This window comes from Rattus rattus, chromosome 10 (assembly GCF_011064425.1).
Source record: "Rattus rattus isolate New Zealand chromosome 10, Rrattus_CSIRO_v1, whole genome shotgun sequence".
Classification (NCBI taxonomy): domain Eukaryota; kingdom Metazoa; phylum Chordata; class Mammalia; order Rodentia; family Muridae; genus Rattus; species Rattus rattus.
The window spans coordinates 25,997,820-26,011,506 of record NC_046163.1 but is presented as its reverse complement, the minus strand read 5'-3'; the positions used below and the strand labels follow the sequence as shown (position 1 = coordinate 26,011,506).

General features: G+C 36.6%; 1 protein-coding gene across 3 annotated transcripts in view; it reads right to left on the bottom strand.

Annotated features, from left to right (window-relative positions):
* Positions 1 to 11,314, bottom strand: part of Brinp3 (BMP/retinoic acid inducible neural specific 3) — a 400,303-nt gene extending 388,989 nt beyond the window's left edge. The window contains exon 1 of one of the 3 annotated variants that reach the window (XM_032914782.1): positions 10,497 to 11,314. The gene's annotated coding sequence lies outside the window, so the exon portion shown is untranslated. Of the gene's footprint in view, positions 1 to 7,684; positions 7,847 to 8,757; positions 9,030 to 10,496 lie in introns of those variants that run through there. The other 2 variants (XM_032914783.1, XM_032914784.1) reach the window with 2 other exon arrangements.
* Positions 11,315 to 13,687: the final 2,373 nt, after the last annotated feature.

The following is a 13,687-nucleotide window of genomic DNA, read 5'->3' as shown; positions in this document are numbered from 1 at the left end:
TTTTGAAAAGTGTACTAAGTGAGATCATGTAAAGTTAGAATTCTAACACTTTTTTCTCACATTTCTTTATTTCTTTTAATATACATGATAGAAATATATATATTTCAATTGAGTTTTCTCTATAAAGAAACATTAAAAAGTCATCCTCTTTAAAGAGAGATATATTTGCAATATCAGAATTGGACAGTCATAACAATGAAATGGGTAAGCAAGCATCACACCTCTCTTAATGGATTAACGAGCACTGAGAATACTTCAGAAAACAAAGACTTGTAATCCTCTGCCTTACCATTTCTTAGATCAGCTATGTTTCTGTTGTACTTCTAAGACTTCATGCACACAATAAAAACTTGACAATACAGAGTCTTGGTTAAGAATCAAAAACAAAAACAGCAGAGACGATCTTCACTAATCAAACTAATTCAGGATTTCATACTTAAAATTTATCTAGTGCTCTCCAGTACCTTCTGAACACCTACATGACAAAAAGAAGTGCACATATTTTTACTTTTCACTAACCCTAGCGTATCTGACCTAGTTGACAGACATACTAGCTAATAAAATAGTCTCACATTACCTGATGTTAGTAATATATTGAGCTGAAATTAAGTTTTTTCTAACAAAAAACATCTGTTTGCATACTGTTCCTCAAAATAAAAAAATTGATATTTTCAAGAACAACACTGAAAAGATTTATTCAAGGTCTCTAATAGTTTAACTGTTATTAGGTTTTAATGATGATACAGTAAATATTGATAGAAAATTGATGTAAATTTCCATTACATATAATATATGTATATATGATAACTTCCATATTTTAATAATCATCAAATATTTGAAGAAAATTCAGAAAACAGAAAATAAAGTATACAAGATCATGTCTAATGATTATAGAGAAGTTACCATTAGATACTTCTATTATGTTGTTATGCAGTGAGCGGTAATTTGGAAGTCAACTTGATAGAACATAACAGAAATTGTTTCACAATTATAGTCACAGAAAAATGTATTTAACCATGCTTACTGGAGGTCTAACTTAGTAATAACTACTTTTTTAATGAATAATTATATCAATAAATAAAAATAGTCAGCCAATTTTGGCCAGTTTTGTGATGAAATGGCCATGTATAAGATAGATGGGTAGATTAAATTTCTGTTTGGCTTATACACCAGGGATCGTTGAAGATAAACAAGTATTTTAATAGGTCATCAAAACAGTTCTTGGGAGCAGCTGCCTCTTCCTTGAAATCAGAATTGATTCTTCAGTTAGCTGTAGTCTGGATGGGTTGAAATGCAATAAAGGCAGTAGTGGTCTTCGGCTCTCATGCCAGCCTATGCTCAACACACCGGAAATTTTTATATCTTTTAAATGAACTCAACAATGACATGTTAAATCTTACAACGGTTATGTTTGGATTAAAAAATGCAAAAAAAACCCCACCATATTAAAGTTTGCTGTCATTATAAAACATGAATAAATTTGTTTCCAATATGTAGTTTACTATTCAAAAATAGTACTTCAATAAATAGTACCTTCAATAAAGGTGTTTTATATTTAAAATAATGGCAATCTTTTCTTTGTGGTAAACTTGTGGAAATGGATTGTTATAATGGAAAGGAGAGGAGAGCGGAAAGTGCATAGGACCAGAAATGTATTAACTCACTGTTAAGTATAAAAGATACTTAATAAACAAAATGTTTAATATTAATTCTAAAAATTGCATTAGGTGCCCTTCAAACAATACACTAGGAATCTTTTTCTTCATTATGTATTCTAAATCTCTGTCCTCATTGATGGGAATCACTTATCTTTTTTCACATTTTGAAACAAGTCAGATAGATTTAATCTTGGATTGACTTTGAATGGTGGGCTGATACCTTGAAATGAATGCATTCTATGAGTCAGCAAAACAAATCCTATCATAATATTTTAGTTGTGGATTCGTGTTATTAATTTTTAATGTTTATTTTACTTGTGTTATTGTTTTGTTTACATGTAACAGAGGCCAGAAGAATGCGCCAGATCGCATTAAACTGTAGTTACAGATACTTGTGAGACACAGTGTGTGTGCTGTAAACTGAATCAAGTTTCTCTTCAAGAGTAGCAAATGCTCTTAAATATTGAGCCCTATCTTTGGAGCCAGATGTATAGTTTTGAAATACAAGTTAAGGCATTATATTAAAACTTCCCTTTTGAGCAATATTAGCAGTAACCAACACGAATCTGCTTTTTGCTACTATTGCCACTGTGAATTGACTTTTACTTATATTACATACTACATGATTTGGGGGAAACTGATCCTTCTTATTATTCTATAACATAATTACAAACACTATTTATAACACTCTTCAAATACACTGTAATTATGCCTTTGTATATTAACAACTGTTGGGACAGAGAATAAGACATTATTACTGTAAGTTAGAACTATTCGATTTTAATGAAATGAGTAAACTTGAATTTCTTTACATACTCAGATGTTTGTTGGTATCCAAAAAAATGTTGAGAAAGCCACACATTTTTAAGATTATTTATTCAACTTTTCATGGCTTGTCTTATAAAACTGAAGTGATTGTCATAACCGTTTAAGAAGAATTTCGTACTTAAAGTTTATTTTTCATTTTTCCATATGCATTTACAGAGTTTATATTTCAGAGCTTATGTTTTAAACCATGAGGAGTTTTACTCATTAAAGACACAATAGACTCTGAGTTCATCACCTACCCCAAACTCTTCCCAATTGCATTAGTTGTGTTATATATTTACATTAACTGTGATAGAAGGCCTTGTGTTAATTAGTATATCTTGTATTAGCCACAAAGATTCCTTCATTCAAAGTGTACATGTATCCAATTTTATACAATAATAAACAACTAGGATAAACCTGATTTATTTTGCTTTATTTAGTTTTATTTTCTCAGACGTGGTCTCAGTTCATATCTGAAACTGGGGTAAAACTGTGTGTATCCTAGACTAGCTAGCTTTGAAGTCACAGTGATCCCCTAGCTTTGGCTTCCTGAATTAGGGGATTTTAGGCAAAAAAAAAGGGACAAAAGACCACCACCACCACCAATACAACAATTAAAAATGTGATATTTAAATATGACAGCTGAATAAACCTATAATATTCAAACACATATTTCCCCAAAGTAGCTTATGTTTGTGAATATCATGTAAAATATTTTAAATAAAAATGCTGTTTGAATATTAAGGTGAATCTACAGAAAAAATATATGTTATATACTGGCCACTCTTTGAAACTGAGCAGTCTAAAGTGTATGCTTACTCAGTTCTGTTCTTTCCAAGGCTAGATTGTTTTTTAATGGTGTAATATTCTAGAGATAGATTTGAAAATTAACAAGATGCAGGAGTCCAGAAAAGTTAATAAAAACTAGCTCAATCCTGATGAGGTTGGCTGATATAGAATTCAGGAAGAATAAGTCTATCTGTATTTCTTCACAGTAAATCTATAATGGAATTTAAATGAAACACACCATTATGAGAGAATAATTCTTACATAGCATAGTGCTATAATGCATTTGAATGTAATGTTCATATATTTATTAATCCAATCAATAAATGTGTATTTTATAGATTTAATTTGCTGGAACTATAATATGATAGTTCCTTTATTGGCTATTAAGGAGAATTTGTTATACTTTGGGTGCTCTTAAGGCATCTGGGTAAATTAGGGTTTATACATTAAAACAATACTTAAAATAATTTATAAAATAGGTCAGACTACAGATAAGTGTATTTTAAACTGTAGGCATAATAAACTTTTACAAATAATAAATTAAGATTGAAAATAATAGATTTAGAATAGGTGTATTCTCAAGTAAGTAGATTACATGTCACTTTCTGCATCTCAATTTCTATTTTTTAATTGAAAATAAACATCTAAACAACACACTAATTTCATCCCGAGATATGTAGAAATGTAACAAATCCATCAAATATATTAATTATGTAAATTAATCCTTGTGGAAAATAAAAAATTGTTACTGGACCACAATTGTGCTTATGTCATTTGTTAAAGAATGAAAATTTGTTACTTTGAATATAAATTAGTAGTCACTTGAAAACTCTTTCCCTTATTTACTTTAAACTTTATTAAGAACAGTAGAGTCATAACATAAAATAATTGTCAGTGAAACCCTTTCAATAAGATAGAAATATTTGTGAGAAATTGAATACAAATATTCTTTATGGATCACCAAATAATCTTGAAAAAGATATAAGAGCCTTATAATGTAAATGTCAATTATATTTGAAGACCATTGTGAGGGGTTATTTTTGCCACTTGATACCATTAAGAAAGCCATGAACTAGTTCTAACTAAACCTTTCAGGTATTGATTGAATGGAAAGTCCATTAGTACTCAGATTAAATTTCAACTTCAGAGACTCAATTCTTTTTCACAGAACAGAATAAACATTGTTATACTTTTTTATTATTTAAACAATTGACATGAGTTATTAAAAACAAAAATATTAAAACAGAAAATAGTATTTTTATCTTTTTCCGTCAATGGGAATTTAAATGTCAAAGTCATAAAATGATATAATATACAGAATTATATATTGTAATACTGTCCAGAAAAATACTCCAAGGTGTCTAAGAGAAATTCACCAAGTAGTTACTAAATTAATGCACTGACTGTTCAGATGTCATCCGCCTTCATCCTAGTAAGCTATTAAAATATAAAAGAGACTATAAATTCAATTTTTAGTTTTTTCTACCTTAATATTATTATATGAAAATACTTTTTATTTAATTTGAGTATGAACATTATCAAACTAATAAATATAAATCCACTAAGAATCAGCATTTTCTTTCATTAATTGACAGCAAGGAGGCAGTCAATTAAAAACCTCATTTTCTAAAAGTGTCTGACCTTTTATAAAAATATAAACCCCTAGGTAAATATCCTGTCAATGAAGCCACAGCTGTGGTGCCTCAACAATTTTGCTATTTTACTTTTTAAAAGTGGAGGGGTTGGGGATTTAGCTCAGCGGTAGAGCGCTTGCCTAGGAAGCGCAAGGCCCTGGGTTCGGTCCCCAGCTCCGAAAAAAAGAACCAAAAAAAAAAAAAAAAAAGTGGAATAATAGTAAAACTCAGTTGGTACACCATAGACCTAGACTACTTCATAGTCACATTAAAATACTGAAGTCAGCCTTTGTTCTTAGGAAGTTATAACACTATGTTGAGACTTAGAAATCCAAAGCTGTGGAAATCTTTTGAGTGGATGAATCGTGATATTTGTGCAACATGTTTGCCTTTAATTTCTCTCAATTTTATCTTGGCATGCCTTTAGAAAGCATTCTCTCCTCTCTCTTATTCTTGTGAGAAATGAGAAAAATAAATTAAAACTGATGGGAACAAGTCTTCTTAGGACAATATAAGTGAGGTAGAACTAAAGTGGAGATACAGGAGAAAGTCTACCAACAATCAACCTTTCCTGTGAACTTCCTCTTCAGAGGGGAAGCAAGATAATGGAGTCTTTGAAAATTATATCACTGATCCTAAATCCTGAACATAATTACAAACACACACGGGCTTTTCTTTTATAAAAAATAGATTTATGTTAATCTTGGCACATACTGTTATCATAGTCACATTTATGCTGGAAATATTTCGATATTAAATTCAATATTCTATATTAATAAAATGTTTTGATTCCTGCTCTAACCAGTGTCTTCACATTTGAAAAATAATAAGAAAATAATCTCTAACAGTAAGAAATAAAAGTTATAAATGTCCCCAACTATGTTTCTTCTCCCTCTTGCAGAAGACTTCTATGAAGAACTATTTGAGAAAACAATTATACTGTATTTAATAACACACCAGTCTTAATTGTAAGGGTGGTATGTGCATGTTTATATCATAGGTCGGCCTATCTACACCTTAATATAAAGACCTCTTTTGACTTAGACTTGATTTACTTAGCTGTTGTACACCAATCATTTCTGTTGAAAACAATCAACAGGTACTATAACTTATAAATCATACATTTATACAATAATGTTACTTTTTCTTAAAACAAGATAGCCTATGAGAGGATGAAATAATACCTAATCTGGTCGAAAGTAAATGAAATTGATCCTTGAATGATACCCTGTATATTTTACTGCTAGATTATGACTTAAACAATATTTCATATAAGTATATTCCCCATCAATTCAAAGTTGAATACAGATGCACACATCCACATAGAGACATAATGAGTATTTTTCTTTTACAACAAACTCCAAAGGCTAAAATGCAAAAAAAAACTGGCAAATTGAAATGTGTTGATGGCTTTCTCTTATGTGGTAAAAACTACCATTTGCTTCAAACTAAGAAAAGTACTATAACTTTGCAGTTTTCCAACCGAAAGTAGCAATTATTCTTACTTATTCAATATTTTATCTGTGAGCCTTACAAGCAGAAAAAAATATTGATTCAGAAGTCCACGTCAATAAATGTAAGCACTAAAGTTATTTCCACAGATATTGTAAAGATAATTTACTAGACAAAATGCTATTAGCAACTGGTATGGTTTTATGATGGTGTCTTATTAATTTGTTGGGTTCGTGCTTCAATATCTGCAAATTCTCAGCTCCTTCAACTATAGCCAGAATATAACAAAATAAGGACAGTAATAATAATTAAAAAAAAACCACTTTAGACCATGCAGATTTATTGTTTTAATTGAGTTAAACCTGATAGTGGAAGAAATCTATTAATTGCTCAATCTACATATCTACCAAACTTTGAATAAAAATAAAGGAAGTTCATTTTGGGTGTGTTTCCATAACCCCCCTTTTCAGTTTTTCAGTTATTTTTCTTAAACTTAAACATATGTGTATCTGGGGTTCATGTAAAAGCATGCCTCTGAGTAATCTCCTCTTCCTCCTCCAATTTTACAAATCAATTTAATACCATACCCGAGCATTTTTGTTTTCAAGCTTGAGAAGATAGCATAAGGGTGTCCACAAAAAATACTCTCAAGGGGTCACAATTACTTTTTTAGTTCAAGAGGCCTTCAATAGTTCTCCATTTGCCCTCTGTATAGGAAGGTTTGTGACCTCAGCAAAAGACATGGTATAAGGCATTTCTGCAAATGCCACTTCCACAATTCATTATGACTACCCACCCCTTCCTCTAATTCTCTATCTTCCCAATCACTGCCTCTCCCCTAGGTCCATTTTATGATTTTTTGTAGCACAGTTTTACATTTAAATAAAGTCACATTAAACATTTAAATGAATGCACTTGAATCACTGAATGATATTAAACATACTCATGAATGCGAATATGAAGAAGTTATGGATCTTAGAACCAACTAAAAAAAATGCATGACTTCTGTAGGTCCGAATGGAAGTAACATCATAAGATAGGTCAAAACCAGACTTAAGGTTGCTGATATCACACAGACATTCAGTCCTTACCTGGTTAACTGCATGATGACAAACAAATCAAAGAAAAAGTCCCCAGATTCTGATCATCTGTCTCCACACTGCTGTGACAGCTCTACAGCTTGGGGTTTTCTTCCTTGCTTACACACATTTGTCTGGCTATCCTTTGCAAGGGATGCTAGGGTTAATCTGTAACCCGGGTCACCTCCTCCTCTTTTCCAACAGCTGTTTGACAGCTCACACAGAAAAGAAAGTGCATTTTACCCTTACAAGTAGAACCTACCCTGAATCTCCACACCAAGGCTCCCTTTACAAAGAGGTCCCTGCTCTGCTGGAGAAACTGATCACGTTCTGAACCTACAGGAAAGTACAAGGCTTTCAGCTTCAACTCTTAGGGACTAGACCAGCCATCAAAGACTTCAACTCTCTTCCCCTGTTTGGCTACAGAAGCTGCAGAAACCCGCAGCCCAAAAGTGCCACCCCCTCCCTGGTGGTCAGCACCGGAGCAGAGAGCCCAGAAATGGGTCTTCTTTTCTCAACTCCACCTCCAGGGAAAGGGGGTGAGCAAAATAAAGAGAGAACTTTACAGTGGCTTTAACATAAGCTTGTAGCACCTGAGCCTCTCAGACTGCGGATAATATAGCATTCCAATCCCTGGCTCCAAGTTGAAATCCAACTCACTTCACCCGGTCGCCCTCCGGATTCTGTGAGTTAGTTAAGGAAGGAAAGGCAATAGTGATGGTTAGTAATACTTAACCACTGATCTAAAAAAAAGTCCTTCAGCTATGCTGAGGTCTACTAAACAGACAGATAACAATGATCGGAGCTTTAAAAACAAGTATCGGGGGAAGCATCGCGCTCTGTGCTTAGATTCAGCTCAGGAAAATAATAAAGACATTGCAACACAGAACCGTGGTAAGAGATTACAGAAAAAGCAAGTCTTTCTTTCTCACAGAAGAGGTTTAGGAGCCCAGGAAAACTGGACATTCGACGTTGTGGAAGGTTGAAAACCCTTGCAAACCTCACTCTCATAGGCTGCAAATGTCCACCGCGAGCCGCAGGGCTGAGGGCAGAGCGTAGCCTGCGCCAGCGGGTCGGGGACTCCATCCCCACCCTCGTGCTCCCGCACCACCACTGAGCCCTGGACCAGCCTGGCTACTAGGAGCTTTGCCCTCCACGTCCCCAGAACCCAGGAGGCTTAGATGTAGCCTAGGGCCGCCGCGAAATCTCCAGACACAACTCGCCTGTTGCTAGCCCTCTGGTTAAAGCATTCTTGGCTGCAAGAGCCTGTCTCTCTTGTCAATTTCCCTCACAGAAGGCTGAGCTCCGGGTTCTAACACAGCAAAACGCACTTACCTAGACAGCGAACGTCTGTGCCTCACTGTGTCACACTGATTAAGCAGAAAAAAGGTCTGACTGCACTGAAAGTTTTCTCCTTCCTCTCTCTCTCTCCCTCCACCCCTGCGCAACAGCAGTAGTCCTCTAGAGAGGGTATTTGAATTGGCGAATTACACCAGAGCCTCTTTTCTTCAAATGAAGTCACGGACGCTAATGGCCCTGGCTTGTCAGGCAGGACGGACCGAACTGGCAAAGACAGCAGGTAGACTAGCGCTGGGTTGAGGGACGCCAAGAGGCAGATCATCAAAAGGAGCCCCAATTCCCTCCATCGGTGGGAAACAAGGGAAAGCCCTGAATCTGAGTCGGGGAGGGGATGGTGCGCAGCTGGAGTTATTTTTATGTCTCAAAGCTTTAAAGGCTTTTTGAATTAAAAAAAAAGAAATCATTGCCTAGATTGTCCGTCAGTCATCAATGGGAACAGTTCTTTCAGAAATTAAAAAGAACACTTCTAAAAATAACTTAGGAAGGAGAAGCTTGAACAATATATCCTCATCTCCATCCACCCCAGTAAAGGAAGATTGGGCAAAATTTTGTGCTTTACAGATTATGGAAGTGTGCATGTTTGTGATTGATAATTACCAAACTCTTGGCCATATGTAAAGTAAAATCCAACATTTAAATGATCCTCAAAGCAACTCGGTGGAATGAGAAGGATCATCAGTTAAAGCCCATAGAAATGTTCATAAAAGCCCAACACAGCGAGCATATTAACATACTTATTAAAAACTGAGGGCAGGGGTGGGCAAGTGTGAAGAGAGAGGCAATTACATTTTTCATGTAAAGTCCCTCCCTGAATTTCAATGTATTAGAACCCAGATAATCAGTGGCTTCTGATAGCTCTCTTCATCTGAAGGGAGACCTCCCTGACCAATTAACTGTTCCCAGCATAATTCACAAAACCTAAATGCATTGCAAAATGCTGCCCAGACAGGAACCACGATGACCAAAATAATGTGCCCAGGTACAATTTGGATATGGTATAAAGAACGATGCCCTCAAAACTCGGACTCTTTTTCCTTGTCATAGAGTGCGATGATAGTATTTAGGATCCTACTAAATCAATAGACACACTTAACCAAAGTATTCCCTCAACCATTCAGTTGTTTAGGATGGGATGAACACATGCTGACCTGGACCAGCTTCTGAACGTCACCGAGACTAGTGAACTTTCCCAAACCCATAAATAACCAGTTCTCCTTCAGAAATAGCTCTCCTTGAAGCATTTTCATAGAGTAATAGAAAAAAAATACCTCTTCAAATGATACTATGCTGTGTTCCAGGAGGGGTACATTATTGGGAGGTAATGTCCACATTACCTGATAGAAACTTGTATATAGTTGTATTTTTTTTTTTTTTTTTTTAAGGAAGTATTTTACAGGCTACATTATTTTACAGGCTTACATCTTACTAGTTACAGCATAGGTATTTGGTAATCTGAAAGGTAATTTATAAAGACAACAGAGAGAGAGAGAGAGAGAGAGAGAGAGAGAGAGAGAGAGAGAGAGAGAGAGAGAGAGGGAGAGGAGAGGGAGAGGGAGAGGGAGGGGAGGAGAGAGAGAGGGAGAGGGGAGGGAGGGAGAGGAGAGGGAGGGGAGAGGAGAGGAGAGGTTGAAGAAAAAGAAAAGTTATGCTTATTTTTAAAAATAAAAAAATAACACAAGTAGTATATTATTCATCACATGTAAAGAAATACTTACCGGAGGAAACTCAATGAAGCCAGATGACTGTGAGAGAAATACATCCACAATTCAAGGAGACATCCCATGATCTTCCAGAGCAGTGTAGATTTGTAAGCTGCAGGACACTAGGAGTTGGAAACACTCAGTAGTTCCTGGTGGCATCTAATCAAGTGAAAGCCACTTACTGAAGGGGCCAAGAACCCAAAAGTAAAGGAGGCAAAAACGTTAAAGTGCTTTTTTCTTTTTAAACTGAGAATGGGTAACCGTGGGAACCTTTCCTATTATGGTCCTCAGGCGAACAAATTTACTTAACTGCACGTCCCCACACAGTGAGAAAAGGCAGAAGCTGAGTAACCCAAGAGAACGGGATGGATAAGACAAACAGATCTGCAAAGGGAGGTGAAAGAGTCTCTTGGAAATAGGGAGTAGACAACTAGTGAGCTAGGCTGTAGTCATCCTCAGAGAGCAGCAGCACTGATTTAGGCTGCTGGGGAGGGATGATCCAATGAGAATTCAGGAGAGCACCGCTTCGGAAATCCTGCAGGATCTTCCCACTCACAGTTCTTTTCAGAGTTTACCTGCGCTGAGAACGTTATCATTAGGATTAATAGTATTCCATCAGTGCATTTCACTAGCACTTGCCTGGAATCGCTTCCCTTGCAGAAACTGATCCAGGCATAGTAAGACAATCTGACATAACACACACCCCAAATAAACCAGCAGGACCGGTCCCACTGCTTTGATCTAATCCTCCGCGATTTTTGCATAGACAGGGGCTGGGAGGTGAATGGTTGAAGGTCGTAGTCACTCAGAGTTTTCGAGGACGCTACGCTTTGGAGGGTTAGCAAGAGGACCCAGAAGTGGGTGATGGGGTACCTAGGCGGCAGCAGCCCTCCTAGGTCCCATTTCCTTGTTAAATCATGCTGCCTGCGATTAAGGCAATTGCTTTCAGTCCTGAGCCCCTGCGCAGAGACCCTGCTCCAAGAAGCTAGATTTTAGGGCAGTCTGAGAACTGTCCCTGGTCCCTTGGGGATAGGGTAGGAGGGGTGCACCAGTGGCCGGCTGTGCCATGTCTGCCTTGAATTTGATTCCAGCAGTTATCGAGCTAAACTAGAGAAAGAAATAGCTTTGTTGTGGATTGCATTGTCGAGCCATTTTCGTGTCCTGATACCGCATAAACGATCACCTGATCACTGGATCGATTGGGTAAGATTAGCCTGATCTCTTCTCCGTTTTCCTTTCTGTGACCAACCCCCTTCCCCGTTCTCTCTCTAAACCTATTCCTCAACCTTTCTTTCCCTGCCTCCTTCCCTCTCTCATCCTCTCCTCCTCTCCGCTCTTCTCTCTGAAATCTACGGTCACCGGGGAACTTGACTCCCTGAGAGGCTGATAAAACTGTAACCGATTTATGTATTTATTTATTTATTTATTTATTTATTTATTTATTTATTCCACGGAATGACGATCACCTCCCTGCTAAATATGTTTTCTTTGGGAGGATTCTGGGTCCTTATCTTTAGAAATTCTATGAATGACCCAGAAGGTGTGTAGAGAGTACAGTCAGGTACGAGAATCTTTAACCAAGGATTCCAGCTCAGTCTTGCTGAAGCTTACAAATTATGTATCTGTCTGTTTTAGAAATGGGAAGAGAAGGTAACCTGGAAATCGATTTATTTGTTGTAGAAACCGAGTTGTTGAATGGGGGAAGGGTTAATCATTTACCGAGGATAAAAATGTTCTTCATAAGTAATCTTGTTTTCTGCGGTTGAAAAGGCAACAAATTGCTTCTCAGGGACCCATCCCCCACTCCATTCATTTATATCCTTTCTGTATGTAAATCACGGAGGAGCTGGGTCACTGGAAATTTTCTTTTCCTCTTTCCTGGGAGAGTAGAAGCCTGCAAATGTGAAGTTGAAGGGGGGGTGGTGGTGGTGGGCGGGGGGGCGTTTTGGAAACAATAGCAACACTTTAAGGTCCTTCTATCTTGTATAAAAATACTCACAGGTAAAGTATCTTCGGATTCTTAAGGATCCCTCTCACTTTTAACTCTTTGTTTTCTGGAGATGAAGTGAATTTTGGGATAGCAGCTCATATTAAATATACTATGAGTACACTCTGTTTGAAAACGAATACTGTTCCGGCCATAGCAATAACGATATTGGTTATCTTTTAACGTTTTACTGGAAAGATGACACTAGAAACCTTTTATCAAGTGTGCAATCATAGTTCCAATTCCTATATCTGTCCCACTGTCCCAAGTGAATATTTGCTGGCCAGGATGAAGCTTTCTGCTTGCCAAGAGTCTCCAGCACCTACACTTGTGAATGGTTACCTTGAAGGGAGGCCATGTACAAACTTGTGAAGTTGCTGAGCAGCTCTCGATGGTACTGTTATTTTATTCTGCTAACTGTGGAGGATAACAAGTCTTGAAACTGGCATGAACTTGGATTAAGAGTGCAAGCTGACTATTTTGGTTCCAAAACATCCCAGGATGCTATCAAATAAAAAGCACTGCAATTCTGAATTACCTTTCACTGGCAAAAACATATATATTAATTTTTTCCTCTGTTGTTAATCCTAGTGTAGTACCTTGTCTCCAAATCTCAATAATGAAAGACAAGCTAATTAGTGTCAATATGCATGTCTTATGCAAATGTGAAGACTGGTGCCTCAACAGAAATATATACTAAAATTCTATTGATTGAAGCCGAATTTCTTTTATGATAACCATCACTGTAGATGTCAGTACTATAACATAAAGAAAGAGAGCTATGTGCCATGAAACAGAAGCAAACTGAAATAGGTGTGCTCAAGTATCTATGGTGTGTATTACTGTCAAAGACTGTTAAAGGCAAAAATTTAGTAAGGACATGGTGATAGAACTTTCCCTTTCCTTTTTAGGATACAGGCTGTGCTGAATGTTCTGACGAGGTAGAAAATTTCTTTGGTGTCTCATTTTCTAACAAGATGGATTATTTCTGTGTCTCTCTGTGTTTATTACAGAGGCTGACAAATTCTGCCAAGAGGACCCGAGGCCACATAAAGAGCTGATATCCACACCTTGAGCTACGTTCACTACCAATAGAGCTTAACAACTGTGTTCTGTGCAGTCCATACTTTCTTTCCCTGAGAACCACAGAATGTTGTACAAGGGCATTTACCTAACTGACAGTTAAGAGGAATGTGCTTATTTAGGACCCAGTCTGACT